At 41.6% G+C, this 6,944-nt stretch overlaps 1 pseudogene; it reads left to right on the top strand.

Annotated features, from left to right (window-relative positions):
* Positions 1 to 1,282, top strand: part of LOC111982573 (ATP-sensitive inward rectifier potassium channel 1-like) — a 12,583-nt pseudogene extending 11,301 nt beyond the window's left edge.
* The last annotated feature ends 5,662 nt before the right edge of the window (positions 1,283 to 6,944 follow it).

Below are 6,944 nucleotides of genomic sequence, written 5' to 3'. Positions count from 1 at the left end.
TTTAAGAATTAAAGGGGGTAAAACAAACTATTTCACAAACAAATTGTTCTTCTCTCTACAGGTCCCAGAAAATGGTGTTTGGCATCCGGAAGCGTATCCATGACCACATGGTGGAGCGAAGAATCTGCAGAAGCCGGCTGGTGACCAAATATGGCCGCTGCAACATTGAATTCGGCAACGTGAAGTACGGCAACCATTTTGCCTTCCTCGTGGACTTCTGGACGACCTTCGTAGAGTTCCGCTGGCGCTTTGTCCTCTTCTTCTTCATCGCCTCCTTCACCCTGAGCTGGTTCATATTTGGACTGATTTGGTTCTGGATCGCCCYGAACAACGGGGACCTGACGTGGCAGAACCCCTCGAAAAGCCACATCCCCTGTGTGGACAACGTCTACAATCTCATTACAGCATTCCTCTTCTCCCTGGAGACACAGACCAGCATCGGGTACGGTGGACGTGCCATCACCCCTTTCTGTTCTGGTGCTGTAACCCTCATCATTATCCAGTACCTCATAGGTAACATCATCAACTGCTTCATGTGTGGAGTCATCCTTGCTAAGATCTCCATCCCTAAGAAAAGGGCCAAGACCATCACATTCAGTGAGATGGCTGTCATCTGTCCTAAGAAGGACTTCCTTTGCCTCATGATAAGAGTGGCCAACTTACGCAAGACCCTGATGATCGGGAGCCAGATCTACGGCAAGCTGTTGAGGACAACCATCAAACCCGARGGGGAGACAATCATCATGGACCAGGTGAACATTGAGTTCATGGTGGACGCTGGGAAGGACAACCTCTTCTTTGTGTGCCCTCTCACACTCTACCATGTGATCGACAATACTAGCCCTTTCTTTGAGATGGCAGTGGACACACTTCATACGCAAGAGTTTGAGCTGGTGGTCTTTCTGGACGGCACAGCCGAGTCCACCAACTCAGCCTGCCAGGTCAGGACTTCCTTCATCCCTCAGGAAATCATGTGGGGTTACAACTTCCTGCCCATCATCTCCCGCAACAAAGAGGGCAAGTACAGAGTGAACTTCTCCAACTTCTCCAAGGTGGTGCCCGTGGCTACTGACATTTGTCCTACTGTTTCCACAACAATGAAGGGACACACCCTCCACTCCATTGACGGAATTGACAACGGGGAATTTGAAGTGATTGATAATCTTAGAACAACCTAATATGACCAAGATGTGAGCTTTTGGAAGAGAATATGTGGCCTTCGGAATAGAAGCCAGTTATAGGTTGTACACTCTTAGAAAAAAAGAGTTCCAACCAGGATTCTTCAGCCTTTGTTTCAACACTGTAAAAAAAAATGTTTATCTGAACAAGCCTGATTTCCTGCATTCATACTTTAAAATCGTATTATATATTTTAAGAATGATTTACAGTACAGTCAAATGTTTGGACAGACCTACTCTTCAAGGATTTTAGTCTTTATTTGTAGCAATTTTTCTACATTGTAGAATAATAGTGAAGAATCAAAACTAACGAAATAACACATATGGAATCAAGTAGTAACCAAAAAAGTGTTAAATAAATAAAAAAAAATATATAGTTGAAGATTCTTCAAAATAGCCACCCATTGTCTTGATGACAGATTTGCACACTCCTTGATTCTCTCAACCATGAAGGGACCTGGAATGTCACCTGGAATGCATTTCAATTAACAGGTGTTCTTGTTAAAAGTTAATTTGTGGAATTTTTCCTTCTTATTAATGTGTTTGAACTAATCAGTTGTGTGACACAAGGTGGGGGGTGGTATACAGAAGATAGCCCTATTTGGTAAAAGACAAGTCCATATTATGGCAAGAACAGCTCAAATAAGCAAAGAGGAAATAACAGTCCATCATTACTCTCTGGGGTAGGTGGGACGGCAATCGTCCCACCTGGCAGTAGCCAGGGAAAATCAGAGCGCCATATTCAAATAAAATGATATAAAATCTAACTTTCATTAAATCACACATGTAAGATACAAAATTAAAGCTACACTCGTTGTGAATCCAGCCAACATGTCAGATTTCAAAAAGGCTTTTTTGGCGAAAGCATAAGATGCTATTATCGATGGATAGCACAACAGTAAACAAAGAGAGTAGCATTTTCAACACTGCAGGCACGACACAAACGCAGAAATTAAAATATAATTCATGCTTACTTTGACGAACTTCTTTTGTTGGCACTCCAATATGTCCCATAAACATCACAAATGGTCCTTTTTTTTCGATTAATTCCGTCGATAATATATCCAAAATGTCAATTTATTTGGAGCGTTTCATCCAGAAAAACCACAGCTTCCAACTTGCGCAACGTCACTACAAAATATATCAAAGTTACATGTAAACTTTACCAAAAATTTCAAACTCTTTTGTATACAACTTTTAGGTATTTTTAAACGTTAATAATCGATCAAATTGAAGACGGGGATATCTGTGTTCAATAAAAAAGAAAACAAACTGACACAACTTTTCTGGTAATGTGTTCTCTCTCAAACAATTTACTTCAAGTGACCCTCATTTATAGATGGCCGTACTTCTTCATCACACAAAAGAAAAACCTCAACAATTTCCAAAGATTGGTGACATCCAGTGGAAGCGGTAGGAACTGCCAACAAGTCACTTAGAAATCTGGTGTCCATATGAAACTCATTGAAAAGACAGTGACCTCAACAACAAAAAAATCTGAATGGTTTGTCCTCTCGGGGTTTTGCCTGCTACATAAGTTCTGTTATACTCACAGACATGATTCAAACCGTTTTAGAAACTTCAGAGTGTTTTCTATCCAAATCTACTAATAATATGCATATCTTATCTCCTGGGGATGAGTAGGAGGCAGTTGAATTGGGGCATGCTATTTATCCAAAGGTGAAAATGCTGCCCCTACCCGAAGAAGTTAAGACATGAAGTTCGGTCAATATGGAAAATTTCAAGAACTTTTAAAGTTTCTTCAAGTGCAGTGGCAAAAACCATCAAGCGCTATGATGAACGTGTCTCTCATGAGGACTGCCACAGGAAAGGAAGACCCAGAATTATCTCTGCTGCTGAGGATAAGTTCATTAGAGTTAACTGCACTTCAGATTGCAGCCCAAATAAATGCTTCACAGAACTCAAGTAACAGACACATCTCAACATCAACTGTGTGTCAGAGGAGACTTTGTGAATCAGGCCTTCATGGTCAAATTGCTGCAAAGAAACCACTACTAGAGGACACCAATAAGAAGAAGAGACTTGCTTGTGCCAAGAAACACGAGCAGTGGACATTAGATCGGTGGAAATCTGTCCTTTGGTCTGATGAGTCCCAAATTTAGATTTTTGGTMCCAACCGCTATGTCTTTGTGAGACGCAGAATAGGTGAAAGGATGATCTCCGCATCTGTAGCACACTTAACCAGCATGGCACACTTAACCAGCATGGCTACCACAGCATTCTGCAGCGATACGCCATCCCATCTGGTTTGCTTTTCATTTGTTTTCAATGGACAATGACCCAACACACCTCCAGGCTGTGTAAAGGTTATTTGACCAAAAAGATGGCCTCCACAATCACCTGACCTCAACCCAATTGAGATGGTTTGGGATGAGTTGGATCGCAGAGTGAAGGAAAAGCAACCAACAAGTGCTCAGCATATGTGGGAACTCCTTTAAGACTGTTGGAAAAGCAGTCCTCATGAAGCTGGTTGAGAGAATGCCAAGAGTGTGCAAAGCTGTCATCAAGGCAAAGGGTGGCTACTTTGAAGAATCTCAAATARAACATATATTTTGATTTGTACAACCCTTTCTTGGTTACCTCACGATTATTCTATAATGTAGAAAATAGTAAAAATAAAGAAAAACCTTGAATGAGTATGTGTGTCCAAACTTTTGACTGGTACTGTACAAGTGCTGACTAGTTTAGACTATTTAGCTTGTTTTAAGAAGCTTGGTTTTATTTGTCTTGAGTTGTCTTACATAGTTATTACATCTTAGTATAAGGAATTCTGCAAATTAAATGAGACACATTCCTGAGAGAACAGCTTTTTGAAGCTGGAATGTACCAATGACTGGTATTTGAAGATACTGTATTTAGACTTGTTTTAAAAATCAGACTTGAAGAGACTATCAAACTAATATTTGTATTAAAAACATTTACAATCTAGATATGACTCAAATTGCTTTTATTCAATATACCAAGGCAGGGGGAAACAAKCCCCTAAACCTGGCATTGTGAGTGCCTTGCTTTGCCAACTGAGCTGCTGCAGGACCACATTAGATCACCTATTCAACTGTGTGGGGATGTCCTTCAAGTGCAAGGAAGATGTAAAGCAATTTTTTAAAATGAGGCTATATGCAATGAGTACCGGTACACCGAGTCAATGTTCTGMGGTTCAAGGTAYTTGAGGTGWTTGAGGTAATATGTACAGTACATGTAGGTAGGGGTGACAAGGCAATCAGGAGAGAAAATAAACAGAGTAGCAGCAGCGTGTGTGAGGAGTGTGAAAGAGTGTCTATGTGTGAGTGTGCGGTTAGAGTCCAGTGAGTGTGCATCGACCAGTCATGAAGTCCAGGATGCAGTTGCAGAGGGAGTTGTTTAATCCCAGGGTCCTTAGCTTAGTGCTGAGCTTGGAGGTCACTATGGTTTTCAACGCTGAGCTGTAGTCAATGAAAAACATTCTTACGTAGGAGATCCCTTTGTCCAGGTGGGAAAGGGCAGGGTGGAGTGCAATAGAAATGAGTTCATCTGTGGATCAGTTGGGGTGGTACATGTGAATTGGTGTGGGTCCAGGGTGTTTGGGATGATAGTGTGGATGTGAGCCATGACCAGCCTTTCAAATCATTTCATGGCTACAGATGTGAGTGCTGTGAGTCATTTAGAAAGGTTATCTTGGCATTCTTGGGTACAGGCACTATGGTGGTCTGCTTGAAACATGTAGGTATTACAGACTTGGTCAGGGAGAGGTTGAAAATGTCAGTGAAGACGCTTGCCATCTGGTCAGTGCATGCTCTGAGTACATGTCTGGTAAACCGTCTGTATAACATACATCGGCTATGGAGAGCGTGATCACACAATTGCCCAGAACAGCTGCTGCGCTCATGCATGGTTCAGTTTTGCTTGCTGAGAAGCGAGCATAGAAGGCATTTAGCTCGTCTGATGGGCACTGGGCAGCTCGCGGCCGGGTTTCTCTTTTGTAAACCGTGATAGTTTGCAAGCCCTGCCACATCTGACCATTTGATCTTAGTCCTGTATTGAAGCTTTGCCTGTTTGATGATTCTTCGGTGGGCATAGCGGGATTTCTTATAAGCGTCCGGAGTAGTGTTCCGCTCATTGAAAGCGGCAGCTCTGGGCTTTAGCTCAGTGCGGATGTTGCCTGTAGTCCATGGCTTCTGGTTGGGATATCTATGGTCACTGTGGGGATGATGCACTTATTAATGTCTGATATGGTAAACTCCTCAATACCATCGGATGAATCCCAGAACATATTCCATCCTGTTTTAGTGAAGCAGTCCTATAGCTTAGCATCTGCTTCATCAGACCACTTCCGTATTGAGTTTTTGCTTGTAAGCACTAGAAGTTGATATAGAGTTGTACAGGTGACATGCTGGTAGAAATTAGGTTAAAATTATTTAAGTTTTCCTGCATTAAAGTCACCGGCCACTAAGAGCGCTGCCTCTGAGTGAGCATTTTTGGGGGTTTGCTTATGGCCCTATTCAACTCGTTGAGTGCGGTCTTAGCGAAAGCATCAGTTTGTGGTGGTAAATAGATAGCTACGGAAATTATAGATTTAAACTCGTGGTAAATATTGTGGTCTACAGTTTATCATGAGGCATTCTGACTCACACGAGCAAAACTTTGAGCCTTAATTAATATTAGAGATTGCGCACCAGCTGTTGTTCACAAGAGACACCTGAGCTTGTATAAAAAAACAGCTACATTTATATTTTCCATGTCCTTGTTCAGCCACGACTCGGTGAAACATAAGGTATTACATTTCTTCAGATCACGTTGATAGGATAGTCTCGAACAAAGCTCATGCAGTTCATTCTCCAGTGATTGCATGTTCGCCAATAGAACGGAGGGTAGAGGCGGTTTATCCACTCCCCGACATAGTCTCTTCAGGTATCCCACACGCTGGCCTCTATAATGCCGCCTCTTCCGAGTGTCAGGGATTTGGGACTGGTACAGAATAAGCTGTATGTCCTTCGCCTCTGATTCATTGAAGTAGAAATCCTCCTRCAAATTGAGGTTCGTAATCGCTGTTCTGATGTCCAGAAGCTGTTCTCGGGAATAGGAAACGATGACAGAAACATTATGTATGAAAAAAGTTAAGATCAGTGCAAAACAATATACACTACCGTTCAAAAGTTTGGGGTCACTTAGAAATGTCCTTGTTTTTTAAAGAAAATCACATTTGCTGTCCATTACAATAACATCAAATTGATCAGAAATACAGTGTAGACATTGTTAATGTTYTAAATGACTATTGTAGCTGGAAACGGCTGATTTTATATGGAATATCTACATAGGCGTACAGAGGCCCATTATCAGCAACCATAACTCCTGCTTTCCAATGGCACGTTGTTAGCTAATCCAAATGTATCATTTTAAAAGGCAAATTGATCATTAGAAAACCCTTTTGCAATTACGTTGTCACAGCTGAAAACTGTAGTCCTGATTAAAGAAGCAATTAAACTGGCCTTCTTTAGACTAGTTGAGTATCTGGAGCATCAGCAATTGTGGGTTCGATTACAGGCTCAAAATGGCCAGAAACAAAGACCTTTCTTCTAAAACTCGTCAATCTATTCTTGTTCTGAGAAATGAAGTCTATTACATGCAAGAAATTGAAACTAAAGATCTCGTATAATGCTGTGTACTACTCCCTTCACAGAACAGCGCTCCTCTCAGTCCTCCAAACAGAAGTGCTGAAAGACAGGATCCTTGATGGAGACACCACCATGTCCTATAAAAGTTTGGACA

The sequence above is a fragment of the Salvelinus sp. IW2-2015 genome, linkage group LG22, assembly GCF_002910315.2.
Source record: "Salvelinus sp. IW2-2015 linkage group LG22, ASM291031v2, whole genome shotgun sequence".
NCBI classification, from domain to species: Eukaryota; Metazoa; Chordata; class Actinopteri; order Salmoniformes; family Salmonidae; genus Salvelinus; species Salvelinus sp. IW2-2015.
The sequence above is the reverse complement of the archived record's forward strand: the minus strand, read 5'-3'. Positions and strand labels throughout refer to the sequence as shown.